The 17,572-nt window shown below is 45.9% G+C and overlaps 2 pseudogenes across 1 annotated transcript; one reads left to right on the forward strand and one right to left on the reverse strand.

Moving 5' to 3' along the window:
• Nucleotides 1-5,961: 5,961 nt before the first annotated feature.
• On the forward strand, nucleotides 5,962-10,319 carry LOC146177366 (uncharacterized; annotated as a pseudogene).
• A 669-nt stretch (nucleotides 10,320-10,988) lies between these two features.
• Nucleotides 10,989-14,221, reverse strand: LOC146177367 (uncharacterized; annotated as a pseudogene). The gene is made up of 6 exons (XR_014701024.1): nucleotides 14,023-14,221; nucleotides 13,845-13,961; nucleotides 13,080-13,163; nucleotides 12,821-12,901; nucleotides 12,544-12,624; nucleotides 10,989-12,197 (listed from the first exon to the last, which is right to left on the reverse strand). The product of XR_014701024.1 is annotated as an uncharacterized LOC146177367 (transcript).
• Between the last annotated feature and the right edge of the window lie 3,351 nt (nucleotides 14,222-17,572).

Genomic DNA, 17,572 nt, shown 5'->3' on the forward strand with positions numbered 1-17,572 from the left:
TCGGCCTAAAGCCATATTTAATGAGGCCGTACCCTGCTGCACAGCTGCAGCATGAGAAGCTAATTTTCAACTACAGGTAGCAACCTTCTGTACTAAAGATCAGTTTTCATTTCTTGTATACATTTTTATTTTTCTTCTTCAGGGTGTGTTGAAGAATTTAATTGCAGCATGAAATTGCAAAGGCAGGAAGCTAACAACTATGTGAAGCTGCACTGTTATGGGGAAATTTCAGAAAACTATGACGCATTTTAGGCACATCAAGATCTATGTGCAGGTTTGATAAAATTTTTTCCACCCAAATGTACTTTTACCTTCCTACCGCAATGATATAAGATGGGGAAGTCTTAACAGCCCTTGCTCACTCATCTGTTAAGCACAGCTGTGCAGCCACATCTTTTGCTACCATGTTCTTGCTTCTATTAAAGGGTACACAGCAATCCCTTTCACAAGCTGAGATAAGTATTATGCTATTAATTTATTTTTTACAGACTGTCTAGAGCCAGACGTACAGCAGAGAATGCTTTTGGCACAATTGCCAACTCGTGGGAAATGTACAGGGCGCCATTACGGCACAGCCCCACAAGATCGAAGTACCTTGTACTAGCCACAATTGTCCTCCACAACTTCCTACGACTAAGGAGAGGAACTCGGCAGCTCTACATGCCTCCTGAGAGCTTAGATGTTGAAGACATATTGACTGGTAAGGCATTGTTTTTACTATTACAAACATGTTTGGTCAAGAGAAGCAGCATGCCCATTAAGTGCTACATGACGTCCTACTCTGTGCAGGGGGGGGGGGATTGGTAAATAAATATAGAAGAAGGGTTCGAAAAGATTGTTGTCATTGAATATGGTTGTAGCATTTAGCCCTTTATTGTAAATGTATCAAGCTGGCACTGAAACAGAGGTTATAGCAAATAAAAGCAACTGCAAATAAAAGAAAATTGGAAACTTCAGAGAAAATTTAAGGAAAGCGAATTAGCAGAAAAGGAAAACTATGGTACAACTGTCAGGGGGGGGGGGGTAAAGTGGTCTCTAGGGCGGAAATGACCCTCGACAAAATGACTCATTATAGAGACAAAAAAATAAACACAAGGCTGCATCCAGCGTGCCAGGAAACTTCCGGTGTGCTCGCAAGCTTCACACAGTGCACAAATTGTGTGTTAACCACTGCCACCAAAATTGACTTGCAAATTCTTTAAATACCAATGGATAGTCAAGATTTGGATGCTTATATCATGGTAATACGTTGGTTCACAGTATTCTAACATCTATCTTTTCTTTGTAATATCCAGAAACATGATTTGCCTTTATGAAGGCGACGCAGGCAACTTGATTGCTGCTGCATGTGCCATTATGTATATTCAAACAGTGGTAGAATGACAGAGCAATAAGGGCTGCTGCACTTGGCACATATATAAAGCGTGCTGTCAGCAGGTAGAGAAAATATTCAGGCTTTGCAATCAGCTGGAGCCTTTGCAATCAGCAATCAGCCTTTGTGCCTTTGATCTTTAGTGGTTGAAACATGCATTATAACGTAAAGCCACATAATCTGTTTGAATATTACTGTTACGCATGCCCATGCATCATAGACTACTAGTATGACTGCAACAAAAATGGAGTGTGCGTACTGGTTTTCACATTGTTTCAGTCATTTCCTTTCTCATGTTTGAATACTAATAAATTTTGCATTCTATATTTCATAATCAGTGCATTTCCAATCGCAGGTGTCTTTACACAGCTGCAAACCATGGAAAACATACTCTCATTATTTAAGGGTGCACATGTAGCCGTACGAAGAGGCAATAAGGAAATTATTGGCTTTTACCGTCTAGTGTAGAAAAGGTCATCAAAATAATTAATTTACAAGACCATGCTAATCGGTGCAGACAATAAAAGAGCCTATGTCATTAGAACACTCTTTGCTTATTTAAAAAGCCATAATAAACACACCTTTCCTGGGTGCATGGGAGCTTTAGTTGCCTGCAAGCAAAGAAGTAAATAAAACCTAACACGTGAAGCTTTGCAGAATTGTGCCTTGGCTGAGATTTGAAATTCACTGGCTACAGGTTCTATCTGAGCGGTTGCTCAAAGGTGGCTTCACAGGCTCCCCAGCAAGATCTACGAATGCAGGTAGTGATGCTGCTGCATTTAAAAATATGTAGTACTTCTGAGCAGGTGATGGGACGTGTGGAGACCTTATATGTGGTTCAGCAGGTTGAGTAGATGTTATTAATCTGCAAGAAACTTAGCATGCACTATTGAGCTCGAGTTATGAACTGATGTACTCCATAAATATCTGAAACCCAATCTCCATATTATTCCTCGTGAGACATTTCTGGTGCTGGTGAATACGTATTGTAACCCAGATGCATACAGAACAATAATATAAGTGACCATTCAGTAAAAGGCTTCACTGCTTTCTACAGGTGATGTTTGAAGGGGAACATGGCGAGAGACAGACAGCAGAGCAAGTGCCATGCAGCCACTTAAGAAGACTGGGAGCAATTCTTGCAAAACTGCTCAGAAAGTCAGAAAAGACTTCAAAGAATATTTTAACAAAGAGGGACAAGTCAGCTGGCAGTCGACTTGTGTGGCTAAGTATGTCTTGTATGTTTTCAAACATTTATTATAGATCAATGACACTCACGTCGATAGTGGTCCCATGAAGGGACATGCTGTACTTCACTAGCGACTGATACGTCTGAAGCATTACCAGCTGCCTTTGAGGCCCCGCTGGTATTTGTCGTAAGGTGTGGGCTAAGAGTGTGCCAAAAGCATGCACTCATCCCTTGCGGCCAGGCTCTGGCTCCTTTCAAGGACGCCCACAGCTGAATTTAGCAGCTGTTTCCGCTGCTCTGCCTCATTGTCTTCATTCTTTCTTTTTCCCCCAGCCCTCGATAGACTTGGAAGCCTGGTTGCTGTTTCCTCGTCTTGAGTGGCCTCTCCTTCTGAGGTGCCTCCATTTGGATCAGCGTGACGCCTTGGTGTGACAGCCTCATCGGTCTCCAAAGGGTGCTGTGGGCTCAGCTCTAGCTGGCTATCCACATGCTGAAATAAAAGCAAAGTTTTAAAACAGGGTCTTTCCTTCATGCATGTTTCCTGCCCACTTAAATATACAGCAGTTCAGGTTGCATATCATTCCTACTTAATGTTTACAGAGTAATGAGTGGCTTCCAGATTTACATTTAAGGAAACACAGGTCCAATGAAACGCTTAATATTTTGAACGTCGTATGGGTAAACATATCTACATTTATTTTAACCTCGCATCAGTAGGTGAAAAGAACATACAGTTGAACCTCGCTACAACGAAACTGACGGGGCGCGCGAAAAATTTCGTTAAAGCGAAATTTCGTTGAGGCGAAAACAGCCCAAAAACACTGTGAGGTTGGACCACAGAGTGCCAAAACATCATTTATTTCCAAAGAAGTCGGTCAGCTTCTTCTGCTTCTTTTTTTTTTGCCACGAGTGCAGTGGCGCGACTTTCGCACTCGGTGAACAGTTGCATCGCGACGTCGTCATCGTGAGCACCGAAAAACCTGCGGATCACATCAAAAGCGTCTGATGAGGCGGACTCGCCACACAGCACTTTAGCGACGATTTCATGCCTGGCCTTAAAACGGGTCAGCCACCCTGAGCTGGCTTTGAAATCATTGATGCCCAGCATACAGGCATAGCCAAGTGCCTTTTGCTGCAGCATGTTTCCGCTGACCGGCATCTTCTTTGCGCGCACGTCGAGGAACCACGTGTAGAGAGCCTTCTCAAGGTCCTCGTGAGCCGCTTGCGTCAGCTTTTTCCGCTTCGCGGATGTCCCCGAAGAAAGAGCTTGCGCTATCGCGTCTTTCGACTTCAAGATCGTTGACAGCGTGCTCTGTGAGATGCCGAAATCCGCTGCAACATTTCCCTTTTTCCTGCCGCTGGATGCCGCGCTGATAATCCGTGCCTTCTCTTCAAGCGAGAGGAACTTCCGCTTTCTAGATGAAGTCGCCATGCTCGCATTCATTACAGCGCACTAGCAGCACAAGCACCAGTGAAAAAAACTAGGGCAAACGCGCTGCTGTTGCCAGGCTGCTGCGTCCTTTGGCAACGGATTGGTTGCGGCTCTGGATTGGAAGAAAACGGGAGCTTGCCCCCGCGCCTTGTCGCAAGGCAGCCAGCCCGATTGTCATCAACACCAAGCTATGGCGGTGATCATGTGCGTTTCAGTGAGTGGATTAGTTGGGTCCAGCGAATGTTTAGCGAAACAAAGCAGCGTGGGCCTATGGAAGTACATAGATGGGCGGAGATATGCTTGTTTTATTGTAAGATATATTTTTAAATCGAGCTTCGCATAGCAAAAATTTCGTTGAAGCGGAAACGCGCCCCAAAAATGATTCGTTGTGATGAGAAATTTGTTCCATTACTTTGTATAGCAAGCTGACGGGGAATTGGAAATATTTCGTTGAAGCGAAAATTTCGTTGAAGCGACGTTCGTTGTAGCGGGGTTCGACTGTATCAGCATTCATTGAGGCCACGAACACCATGTAAAATTCTAGCAATATAATGGCCGTAATAAATGAAACTTGCATCTTAACCACAAACAGTCTGCTATACTGCATTCAAGTAAAGAAAAAAATGTGCTAAATGATTCAGCATTAAAGTATAATTATGAACAGTTTATGGATCTCTCTTTTATTCTTCATGTAAATAAAAACAGTTTGCGCGATGAAGGTTTGTGCAAAACATTTTTGCACAACTAGACAAAGAAGGTTAATAAAAAACATAGAAAGTTGAGAAAATATATGTGGTGTATCTTCATAAACCATGACTGGCAAGTGAGGCAACGCTTCATATATGCCTGTCTCCATCCTGTTTCTGCCCATATGTCTACATGCTTTTTTTTCGATTTTTGTTCACTGCCAGCAGCACTGCCCTGTACACAATGTATTAAAAATACTTCTCCCCAACAACCATAAAAATGTAAAAACTTGCCTCAATTTCCTCTTCCGTTTGCATAGTAGACGTGCTCGGTTGTGTCAGGCATCCACTTGTTAAAAACAAAAGCCGTCTAAAGTGTACCCAGCGCGGCTCGTACACGTCGTCAATGCCCGATCCTGAACGCATTTCAATTTTGCGCTTTTCACAAGTGAACATTGTTCGCATGTTAGCGAACTTTGTGCGTACTTGTGCAGCTGAAAAAGAAGTAAAAATAATGTAGCATAAATTCGGTGCAACGTACCTGGGCGACGAAAATGCTGAATCTGTTGGAATATTTCATTTTTCTAGTAGGACTCGATCGCTGGGCTAACTGCATATCATAATTAGGCTGAACAAAGTTGAAGACATGTATAACAGCGGTAACGTTATGCAAAGTGAATACATCAGCACTAGGAGCATACTCAACAGGACAGAAACGGCAACACCGTATGACAGGGTAGAAAAATACCTACCGGTAAACTTGTCTCCAAACGCTGCTGCTATCTCACTGTATGCAAGCTCTTCTAATTCTCTTCGGTGGTAGTGCCGGTGCCGTACATCCTAGATTATGCGGCGTTCTTCTATCAGCGATATTAGGTCGGCCTCTTCTTCCAGCGTGAAAAGCGCCGGCTGTGGCATCGTTGTGACAAAGCTCAGGAAACGAGATAGCCCTCGCCAAACGCACAGTGAAATTGCCTGCACGTTCGCACGTGCACAGGTACATGTGCACATGTACGGTAGTGTCGATGCCCATAGAGAACTGTATCTGTGTTTTACTTGCTGCTCGTGCATTTTTTAATACAATTTGGGCCGGAGCTTGGTTCGGTCGGCGGCTGCTTTCGCTCGGTCGCCGATTTGGCAAAGACGCGTCGGCCAACGGGTCTCATCGGTGTCCTCAGTCGGCGACACTGTCACACAATGACGATCTTCAATCGTCGGAGGCGTCGCCGTCGTCGTCGGTGTAATATGACTAGCTCGTCTGGCAACGACGCCGTCAGCCGATTCGTCGACCGATAATCGGCGTCGCTGTCGCGTCGGCCTAGTGTAAACGGGCCTTAAGTGTTCGCGAACCTATAGCAACAAACCGCGTGAAAATGGACCATTGCAGAAAGTGAGCGCCACCTGCCGGGAAAGCTGAAAAGCTTCGCCGGCAGTTTTGGTTGGAAAGCGCGTCTCAAACCAACATGTGCAAGACAGCGTTCAGCAGTTCGCATGCCTGTGTTTCATTGTTTTAGTGTTGTTTCTTGGCCGGAAACGTGGGCGTGCTGACGTAAGACGATGATTGAGGAGGACAACATTCCAATTCCTTTCTTGGAAACAGGGTGGAGCGAGGATTTTTCGTGTTGTAGTATAAACGACTGTTCGTGGCAATACTTGCACTCCACTACATCTACTGTTCGCCAAGCTCATCATGGCTGGTCTTTCAAGGAGGAAGGCCATGTAAGGAACTTGAAGATAAATCTTGAAACTGCCGACAAAGAACTGGGTTTGGTGAGAGCAGCGTGCGCACCGTCTATGAAGTCAGGTGTCTATGTGACAACGGCATGGTTCATCGTTGCCACGGGCCGCATCGTTGGAGAACACTGTGAATGTGTTGCTAGGCGAGACTTTTTAATATATATTTGTGTGTGTGTGTGTGTGTAGTGAAAAACACCAAATGAATGAATGAAATGAATGTTTTAGTGGATGTGCGCCTATGCGCGGGCAATGGAACAGTAATAAATCAGACGTTCATGTTTATACTTCGATAGGACTGTACTTTCCTCTGTCTATGCTCAACGCCTTGGGGCACAGTGCATACTTTACTGATTAGTAAATAACGAGCTGTACTATTTCAGCCACGGTTCGCCTAGGTATGGGAGAGCGTATCACGTACTAAAGGGCCGTTTCCTTGTGGCTTATTAGAATGCGCGGATACATGGGAAGCTGCGCTCTACCGTGCTCCAGCTGCTGAGATAGCGCACGGCTGTGTGCGCACATACGTGTGGTTTTCACTGAATATGTACGTGCATAGTCGGCAGAACTTTTTAGGACCCAACGGCGCCGTTCTGATGGCTGGACGCACATTACTGGCTGCATCAATGGGATCACATATTTTGCGTTATGCCATCGCGGCCCGTAGTTCGTAAAAATCTCGCAGTTGCTAGACGCGTGCATAGCTTGGCTAGAAAACACAGATATTTCAAACATAGTAGTGCAGTAATGAAAAATCTTTCAAATCTTTTTTTTTTGCTTTCTTTCAGACGCAGCGAAACCTGCCAGCATGTAGCTGAGCTGCTTTTCAGTGCTGCTGCGAAGGCAGAGGGTGCACCATCTTGCACGGATATACTCTGCAAGTGGATAGTCCCTCCTGAAGGTATATCCAGGGGTGTGAAACTCCCTATACCTCCCAGCGGCCACGAATTACAGACACTAGCGCCAAACTCCCCATTATAGGATTATAGCGGGAGGGGGCGCGTAAAAAATGGACTTAATGAGGGGAGGCCGTATAGCGGACTGGTCCAAAAAAACGGTGCGCTGAAGGGGGTGTCGGTAGGTTGCTTCCAGCAGCGCGGGTCGCGCGCTCGCGTGCGCCCGCGCCCGGGAAAACGCTCTTCCCGTGGATTTTCTACCGTATCATCGTTCTGCCGCGGCACGACCGGCTCGCGGCAGGAACAGTGTGATGGAAAGAAAAACCACAAGCATAGCGCTCTCGAGGGCGCAGGCGCTCGCGAGCGAGCGTACCCGACCGCAGTATAGAAATAGCACAGAGAACAGCAGATATCGTTTCCCATTTTTATTAAGTGCACGTGAAACAGAAAATGAAAAGATGTGACAAGGTATCCCTCACACACACGCACTTTACATAGCTAACGGTTTACAGTAGTGTTATGTGTTCTGCGCTAACATTGTAATCTTGCATGCTTGCATTATCACTACAAAAGAATTCAGTTTGCCAGCACTGCTTCTGTCAGCATGTGTACAGTTGATATGAAATTAAATAAATGATGCACATATTCATCCTACGCATTCCATACCATCAAAGCAATGTAGAAACATGAGCAAATACCTGCGTTCTAGTTACCTAGTTTGGTATTTGATGCAAGTAATCACATGTCACTTTGCTATACATAACCAAAATGCATGATTAAAAATTTACACTACCCTTCCTGGAAGAACCGTCTTCTTCGAAACGCACGTCTCTCCACAGTACATGAAGGTAACAAGTTCAACAACACCAAACACAGCGGATATCGCCGACTGCAATGGCCAGCACAATCAGCAGACGAGATGGGTCCACGGAACTGGAGGTGCACGCAGACAAGTCTCTCGTCTCACGAAGGGGCGAAGAGCCAGCAGGAATGAGATGCACAGAGTAAAAGAACCGCGACGAAAAATCGCGACTTTGGCCGATAAGCCAACACGCAGAGAATTCACAGCGCTAGGCTACGCCGACGACCGACGCAGACGACTGTTCTAATTCAAAACGAGCGGAGTCGTAACGGCTACAGCGGTTCACGCGAGGACGGAGCAAGCCACGCAGCGCAGTCGGCGGCGCTGTCAGTGCGAGGGGAAAATTTAGGCGCGAGGGAGAAGTCCTCCTCCCAGCTTTTCTTTCCTCCTTTCGCCCCCGCTTGGGAGAATTAGACGGGACGGAAGTGGCCCTGACTTTCCGCGGCCTGGTATATCACCCACTTTAACTCGCCTTACTGCACACTAAAAGCCAGGTGTTTCAACAAGGTGCATACTTATAAAATGCATAATGCATTCATGTTATGGTGAAGGTATATTTTACTGGCAGATGGGCAGCCAGACCAAAGAGTAGCTCAGCAGAATGTGTTCTTGTTGGCATAATGTGGGGTTGAAGACCGGTTTAAGTTTCCTACAATAGACAGAAGGGGGGGGGGGGCTCATGCCCATTCAAAAATCAATGGGTGACAGTATTGAATATCGAATCCCGGGCCATATTTAAAAAGGTGAATGCTCAAATCCATAGACCATTGCTACGGTACACACTGTTTCGCAAGTTTATATGTTCTGTGTCCTTCACAAAATGTACAGCCAAAAAGAGCCCCACACAGTTGGTCACATATTTGCTTACCCAGTCATGCCATTTATTTATTACACATTCACACACTACAGCTGATAATAGTACACACAAAATACACTCAGTTTCTCATATGTTGAACAGCCATGCTTGTGCGAGTTTATTCGATTCCACAACTGATGTAGACTATTCTTCGTTTACTTTCAGCAAAAAAGCCAGTCCAAAGGAAGCCTTTGGATGAAGTGAAATTCCAGAAATACTGCATCAATAAGCCTACCCGTGAGAAGCGGAGACATGATTACAATCCCTGCTCCAGTACACCACTTCCTGGTGCCGAGGAGACTGAGTCACTCACAGAAAAACTTGCAACCTCCTGTCCAGACCTGCAAGCACTTCGATATGTGTGCCGCACAAATCAAGGCAACAAAAAGGCACCATGTAAGAAAAAGCCTGTAGAAGACAGCGACGACCTCTGGAGTGAGCCTGCAACAACTGAGGTGCAGCAGTACATGCAGAAACTTAATCCGCTAAGCCAAAAAGAGAGGGATCAGATTTGCAGCAAAACAGTCGGCCAAGCAGCCAACAAGAAGTAGCATGCAGCACGGGTTGGTCGGTTAACGGCATCACTGTTTAAAAGGATCTGCTGTTATACCAAGCCCGACAGCTTGCTAAAAACAATACTGTACTCTTGTAACAGGGCCATGTCTAAAGCAATCTGATATGGTAGACAGCACGAAGCAGATGCCGTAGAGGCTTATGTAAAGCTGCTGCGTGCTGCAGATTTGAGTGTAGCAGTCCAAGAAACTGGCCTTCATGTTCATAGTCAGTACCCTTTCCTAGCTGCTTGGCCTGACAGGATAGTTGTAATAGATGGAGAAGAAGACCTACTTGAGGTTAAGTGCCCCTTCTCCAAAATAGGGATGACGTGTGAGGACGCCTGCCAAGACAGAACCTTTTGCTACAGGCTGACTGAAGAAGGTGCGGTGCTGAAGCAGAATCATGCTTATTTTTACCAAATTCAAGGCCAGATGGCAATCCCAGGCCATAAATGGTGCGACTTAGTCATTTGGACTGAGGGAAACGCACCAGCAGATCTTTCACACCTCCATGTAGAGAGGATAAATTTCAACAAAAAATTCTGGACAGAGGAAGTGCTGCCGGGACTCCTGCACTTCTGCAAGCACACACTTATACCGGAGATCCTGACAAGGAGAGTTAAAAGGCTTGGGAAGCTTTACACGACCGGCACATATGTCTTGCATAGCAAGTTCAGAGAGGGGTTTTATGTGTGCACGTCCCTTGAAGGACTGCGTATGAAAATAAAGCTGGTGTAAGATGCTCTATCATCACCTGCAGTCAATTTCATCCAAGGCAGAAGAATCTACCAGAAACTATCAGTTTTGTCAGTCCTCCACTCCAAAAAATTGTAGCGATGCCTGTATTCTTTGCTATTTTGTTTTTATTTTCACTACTGAATTCATGCTTTCATTTTTCGTGGTGTCTGCAATCGTGAAAGATACCTCATACTGGCATGATTGCTGGTACGAATGATGCTCATGTGTTGTTTCCCAACTGCCAGTTGTTCATGTTATCTATTGCTAATCTGTGAACATATAGTTGCACAGTATTTATTTTATTTCACTTTATATCAATCTGCTTGTGATGGATCATACTTTTCACATATTATGCTATCAAAGGAGACTTGCTCTATTGTAAATGAACCGGCCATTTGTGTTCTGCTGAAAAGAGTGAAATAGCTTGTAACTTTTTAAGGCCTTCTTGCCTTGTGAGGGCCATGACCAGGATATGTCACCGTACAGTGTGCACCGAACTGATTATAGAATAAAAAAAAAATGGCACTCTAACTTGAGCCACTGGCTTGCAAGACAGACACACTTCCATTTCAATACAACACTGACATTTGCAGCTGTGTAAAGGTTGCACAGTTGTACTGAAAACACATGATACAATTGATTCAAAGTTGGGGCAAAGGCCCATTCACAAATCCAAGCAGCCATAGGGCACTAAACAATCAAACCTAGGCATAAATACTTTAATATAATCGCATGTAAGGATGCAAAATTTGCTTCAAACACAGGAATTGTAGAAAGAACATAAAAAATTCTAAACTGCTCTCTTTTTAGCAAACAGACTACAAACCCTGCACATGTCACTCGACATCTTTAATCAGAGGCAACCAAAAGTTGCTCAAGAGGCAGCAAACTTCAAAAACTTGCTCAGCAATATCTATCATTGAGATTGGAAATAGCCTGTCCAATATATGAAAGCTTTTGACTTTTGAAATGGCTCTTTCCACAAGCACCCTTGCAGAAGCAATGCGCCCCGTTTCGTCAACTGATTTTGTGTGCAGCTCCCAAAATGGAGGCCGATAAACTGTAATGCCTGGTGGCAAGTAAGGGAAAGTGAAGCCTTTATCCAACATTATGGCATCACCTATCTCCAGCTGGTCGAGAAGACCACTGTTTTCTAGTATGTATTTGTCCGAGCTTGAACCACCCCAGAGGCGAGACACATGTATGATGTATCCATCCGGTGTGCAGCTAATCAGCACCTTGTAGGTGTTATAGTGCTTGTATGGAGAGAAAGTTTGGCGTTGCACATTCATTGCTGAAGGCCACTGAATTCTGACCTCTGTGACATCAAGAATGACATGAGTGTCAGGAAAATCATAGAAGGACTTAGGTAGGTGTGGCCTTATGTCATCTAGAGTTGGGAAAGTTAAGTGTCGCAGCTCTCGCTTCAAAAAGTTTATCCATGTAGCAAAGTGCGGCTGATTACACTTTCAGACATGAAGAAATTACGGGCCAATTCGTGGCCTTGCATGTCTGTTTCTCAGCCGAACCAGCACCATAAAAAACTCATTAGCGATTCCCACGGGGATCAAAATTCTGTTTCTTATCTGAGCCCCAGTACACCATTTCTGTAGCACGCGGTGCAAAATACTCCAACAAGTTGTTGAACACGCCAGCATTGGGCAACCCAGTGTATTACATACTCTTTTGGCGTGTCAAGGGCACTCAAAGTGAGGAACGTTGACACAGCTGCATCAAGTCGAATCTCAAGCTTTGCATTTTGTTTCTGCAGCCGAAGAATGATCTTCTGGGAATTTCCTAGAGCTTGTTCGACCTCTGTGACCCTTCTCAGGACGCAGGCTTGACAACAGCAGTCTGGCCATGTGTGCTGCTTAATACCTGCAAGTAACACAGAAAAAAAAAAGTGGACGCTGACCACTTTAGGACTCCCTCTGCAAGTATACTTTGATAACTAATGATTAGAAACAGAGCATTTATAATAAATACCTAGCTAAGGATAGGTTTTTCACTTCAGGAACAGACCAACTGCAACCAGTAGGCATAGCGTTCACATTATAGTATGGGAAAGAGCTAGAACAGCATTACATTCTGCAAAGCACTAAGCTGAGATTGAGGTTCTCACTTCAGAAGCACCCTGGTTGCAGCAAGCAGCTGCAACGTTCACATTATATGATGGGAAAAAGCTAGAAGTGCATTACACTCTGCAAAGCGGGCACGAACTTACCATTTTCAGGCTGGTGCAGCTCCAAGTCCTCTTGGTGTGTTTTGTCATTCTGTGTAGGACTTGTGTCCATGTCAGGATTCTCTGCAAGCAACATAATAGATGTCTGATGTGAAAAAACTGCTTATTCTACACTCTCAGTAAGGGAACAGTATGACATCTCATTGCCCAGTGCGAGCTTGATGCTGCAGGAGCCAGATGCAACAAGCTATCAAAGCATTGACATCATGGTATCGGAAAAGCTCAAAGAGCATTAAGTCGAAAGCAAATGCATACTCACCATTTTCAGTCTGCTGCAGCTCCACTGAGTCCTCCTGAAGTGCTGTGTCCTGTGCAGTACCAGTGTCCATGTTATAATTCTCTGCAAGCGACATAACAGCTGACGCTCAGGATTTAAAAAGAATTAGTGAGGGCACTGCATGACATCTAACTGCCCTATGTGACTATGCTGCTGCAGGTGCAACATGTAATCACAAAGTTCAGGTCATGGTACAGGTGAAAGATTGGAAGAGCATTACAATCTGAAAAGCGTGTCTCACCATTGGCAGGGTGCTGCAACTCCGGCATGTCATTAGGAGCAGCTGAACACCTCTTTGCTGCATGTGCTGTCGTTTTAAGTTACCCTGTAACCATGCCAAAGTGGTTATGCCATGAACCTACTGCTCAATGCAAGCAAGCAGGGTGGGATATGTACAGCAGCCACATATTTCATGTCTCAGAAACACAGTGAAACCTAATATTTTCATTGACAGCATTGCATTCAAGCATTTTGTAAACGCGGGAAGCATTATTGTAGACTGGGCAATAAATCTACATGGAGAAGTTGCTCATGCCCATACACTCAAGGCACGGCTTTCTCCGCGCAGGAACCTCAAACCATGCAACCATTGCCAGCCGCCCTACGATAGCCACTGCAAATCACGACATGCGTTTGTTTTTTGGCTGACCTCACTAACGATAAAAGCGAACACCGAATATCAAACGTGAAAAAAAAAATCCAGGAGGTGCAATGCAGTGCACTCAGACGACGCACCGACGAGCAACTTGCATCATTTGGGAAGGGCACAGTACTTGAAAAAAAAATGACGTTATTGCACACGCACATTCCCATTCATCATGTTTAAGTCCACCTGTCTTTAAAAGCTACATTGGGCCCGTCGAGCAGAAGCAACTGCTCTAAATGCTCAAGAGCGCGTGCGTTCGAGCACCCTAGGAAGGTGCGACCGACTGTATACATACGTGCGCTCAACTTTGCATCAGCACTTCTCATACCTTAAAGAAATCAATAAAAAAGAAACTCTTACCTTTTTGTCATTTCAATCATCTGCTATGTCGATGCACAGCAGCATCGCCAGGACTCCTCAAGTACCCGAACGCACTAGGCACAAAGTCCGAATGGCTCTCGAATTTTGAAGGCCGTCCTGCATTAAACGTGCTTTCTGATCGTATAAACTGCGACATAAGCGTTTAAAAGTGATGTACCTGTTATAAAGTGCGCGCTGCAGATCCTAGAAAGTTTGTTCGGTACCCACAATGAGCCTTCTTCATTCTTTCTTCATACAGCCGCTATCCAAGCAGCTCTCTTTTCGGCACGCAACCTCGCGGACGGGAACCTGAAGTTCGTGTTTCCTCTGCCAGTAAAATAATTCGTGCAGCCGTAAGCTATGCAGTGGGCTGGCATTATAGTGCACACGAAAAAGCACACCAAAGAGCTCGCCTCACCATCCACTCAATAGCTCGCGACGCGCGGACGGCTCGTGTTTTCCAACCAAAACCAAACCGCCAATAGAGGGTGCTGGCTGTACCTTTGCTACCTTGCTTTTCAATGGACACATTTAGCCTACTGACGGATTCCAGGACCGGAACGGGGAGTTGCTGATGCGATGTGCCCATGAGCTCACTCGAAATCGTCAACCTTCGGGCCGACTGCGAGGGTGAATTCACATGGTGCGCTCGCAGTAGCCGTTCCACTATAGACTATGCACTGGTGTCCTCAAAATTAGTGGCCCATATCACAAAAGTGCATATAGATGAGGATGGACGCTTCAGCTTGGGGAGCGACCACAACCGCCTCCTGTTGTCTTTCTCGTCTTCCACATGGCGCCACGTGTGTCTCGTGGCGACACGAGCAAGCCCGCCGGTACCTACCTACTAGACCTACCAAGCTGTGGCGATGCAGTTCGAGCGGAGTAACGTGCGGATGCATGCAGCAACCTATGACGCATACGTCGATGAGCTCAGACGCATCATCCGCCAACACGAGGTGCGCTCCAGCATGAGGGGCAACACACAGCGGAAGTCTTGGTGGGATCAGGAAGTGAGGCAAGCCCTAGAAGCAAGGAGAGAAGCAAACCGTGTACACCGTAGAGCTATCAAGCTATCTCCTGCTGAAGACTGTCGCCCAGCATGGGAAGAGTACCTCCGGTGCAAGAACCACATGCAAGAGGTGGTACGAAGGAAGATAGCCCTTTGCAATCATCGGCAATCGCAGGAGATTGTGACTGCCGGTCGCGACGGAGGCTGACGGTTTTGGTCGTATGTGCGGACACTGGATCGAAAACCACCCAAGCAAGACCTAAGGGATGAAACGATGGGATTACCGATCACTGACCTCCCCCGCCATCTGACGCGACATATGCAAAGAGTGTATGACCAACCACACTGCGAACCATGTGGAAATGATGCAGAAAGCCGCCCTGAACTGAACAGTTCCGAAATAGATATTTCATGGCAGGTGACGCCACGAGCATTGGAGCAGGCCATTGCACACATCGGGGCGCAAACCGCACGAGGCCTTGACGGCATTCCAGCAGGCTTGGTCAAATGTCTAGACACGCAGGCACGAGAACAACTGGCCGCAATATACACAGGCATCATATCGGATGACCCTGTGCCCAGCGATTGGTTTAAGGGGTGCGTGTGCCTTGTCCCTAGAGAGGAGGTGACCGAGGCCTTCTCAGAGACTACACGCCAATCACAGTGACCAGCGTGCTGTACCGGGGTTTTGCACACATTATCAAGAAATGGATGGTCTCCTGGGCTGAAGCACATGGTAACCTCACGGAACTGCAGGCTGGTTTCCGACAGGGCCGATGGCTAGAGGACAACATCTTCACCGTGACCCATTGCATTGAGATCGCACGTCAACTTCGGGGTCTCGTCGGCTGCTTCTTGGACGTCGCAAAGGCGTATGATAGCATCCACATGAGCCCCTGCTACGCCGCATGAGGACGATCGACATGCCACGGGAGTGGACTGATTTGCTGAGCCGCCTATACGCCTTTTCACGGGCTCATAGCCGCCAGGGGGAGCCACAGCGCCGCAAACCGGATGGACACCCAGGAAACTTCCGGTCTCCCCGCGAAGCGAGCGAGCGAGCCGCAGGGTCGAGGCGAGTTTTTCTTTTGTGTTTGTAGCACGGCCAAAGTACGGCGTGGTCGCCCTGTTGCATTATGTTTTCGGGTGGAAAAACATCTTTCGTGACCCCATCACGACGTGGACCGTGCTGTTGTGTGCCAGGTTGCAGCTTGCGACCTGGAACCAACCTCCTGTCGCAGGTGCGCACTTTCAGGTTTCCGGCAGACGCCGAGCGTAGAAACGCTTGGATAGCAGCAGTTCGGCGGAACCGATGGATGCCTACGAAAAGCTCCCATGTTTGTTCTGCTCATTTAGTTCAAGGTGAGAACAGATTTATGATGTCTGCTTGTGCCGCAGCTAATTCCTGCACGTCTTATGTGCGCTTTGAGATTGAACGTTGACTCGATTGAACGTTGCGGGTTGGCAATCGTCGCGACCGCACTCGCCTAATCAGCGGCTGCATCTCTAGCAGTAAAAATTGCCCCGTGAAGTAAGGAAACACTGTTTTGCGGTTAGTTGTGCGTGCAAGGCGTCGCTTAGCCATTTCCAGGGCAATTAGCCAGCTTGTGACGCTTGCAGTGCAGTTTCGATCATGCAGCAATGCGAGTGTGTGCGATTTACGGGAATATGATGATGATGATGAATTTTAATGGCGCAAGGGCGACTCAGGCCAAAGAGCGCCAAACTCAAGGTTAATGGTGCACTCAAGTTTATATGATGGAATAGTTGTGATTTTTCATGAAGGGATAAAAAACTGGTGTATAGGGCCTAAAAATGTGCTCGCTCTGTAATATCGCTAAAAACAATGGTGTATAGGGCCTAAAATTCATTTGTGATATATAATGGATGCGCAATGTATAAGTAGATGTATTAAAAGATCTCATCCGTCCTCTCAAGGAGGAGCGGGCTGAGACCCACGTCGATAAAAAATTTCATGTAAAAAGCCTACTTGTGATAAAAATTTAAGCACCTGTTTTAAAGGAAACATTGGGTTGTCGCCAATAAAAATGGATGGGTGTGCAGGTATTTGATGAGTGAACAAGGAGGGAAAATGACGTCTTCTTTCTGGTTCCAGTTGTGCACATATGATTAAAACATGTATGACAGTGAGTCGATCACCACATCTCGAGCAGTGTGGTGCAGGAGAGTTGGTTAAAAGATATGTATGGGTTATGTATGTGTGGCCAATTCTCAGCCTGCACAGGGCTACTTCTTTAAATCTGTGTTGTTTTTCTGTGGTGTACCTGCCTATTTTTGCCTTTATTGTGTGTAGTTTATTTTCTGATGCTGCGTCCCATTCCTCTTGCCATTGTTGTTGAATCATGTTTTTTATGTGTGGTTTGAGGTCATGATAAGTTATCTTATCAATGTCTGTGTCATTTCTAAGGGCAGCTGAAGCAGCTAGCCTATCAGCTGCCTCATTACCAGGTATACAGCGGTGGCCTGGCACCCAACACAGTGTAATTTTAATTTCTTGTTCATGGGCAAACATAAGGGTGTTATAAAGAGAGTTCAGTACTGGGTTCTTATTTTGCCATTTCCAAAAGGATAGGGACTTTAAAACACTGAGGGAGTCTGTGTAGATGATCGACGTCTGTATTTTATTTTCTATAATGTGTCTCACAGCTAAAAGGATACCATTGCATTCAGCGGTAAATATACTAGTATTTCTGTT

The sequence above is a fragment of the Amblyomma maculatum genome, chromosome 10 (assembly GCF_055883805.1).
Source record: "Amblyomma maculatum isolate TAMU_Amacu chromosome 10, ASM5588380v1, whole genome shotgun sequence".
Taxonomy (NCBI): Eukaryota; Metazoa; Arthropoda; class Arachnida; order Ixodida; family Ixodidae; genus Amblyomma; species Amblyomma maculatum.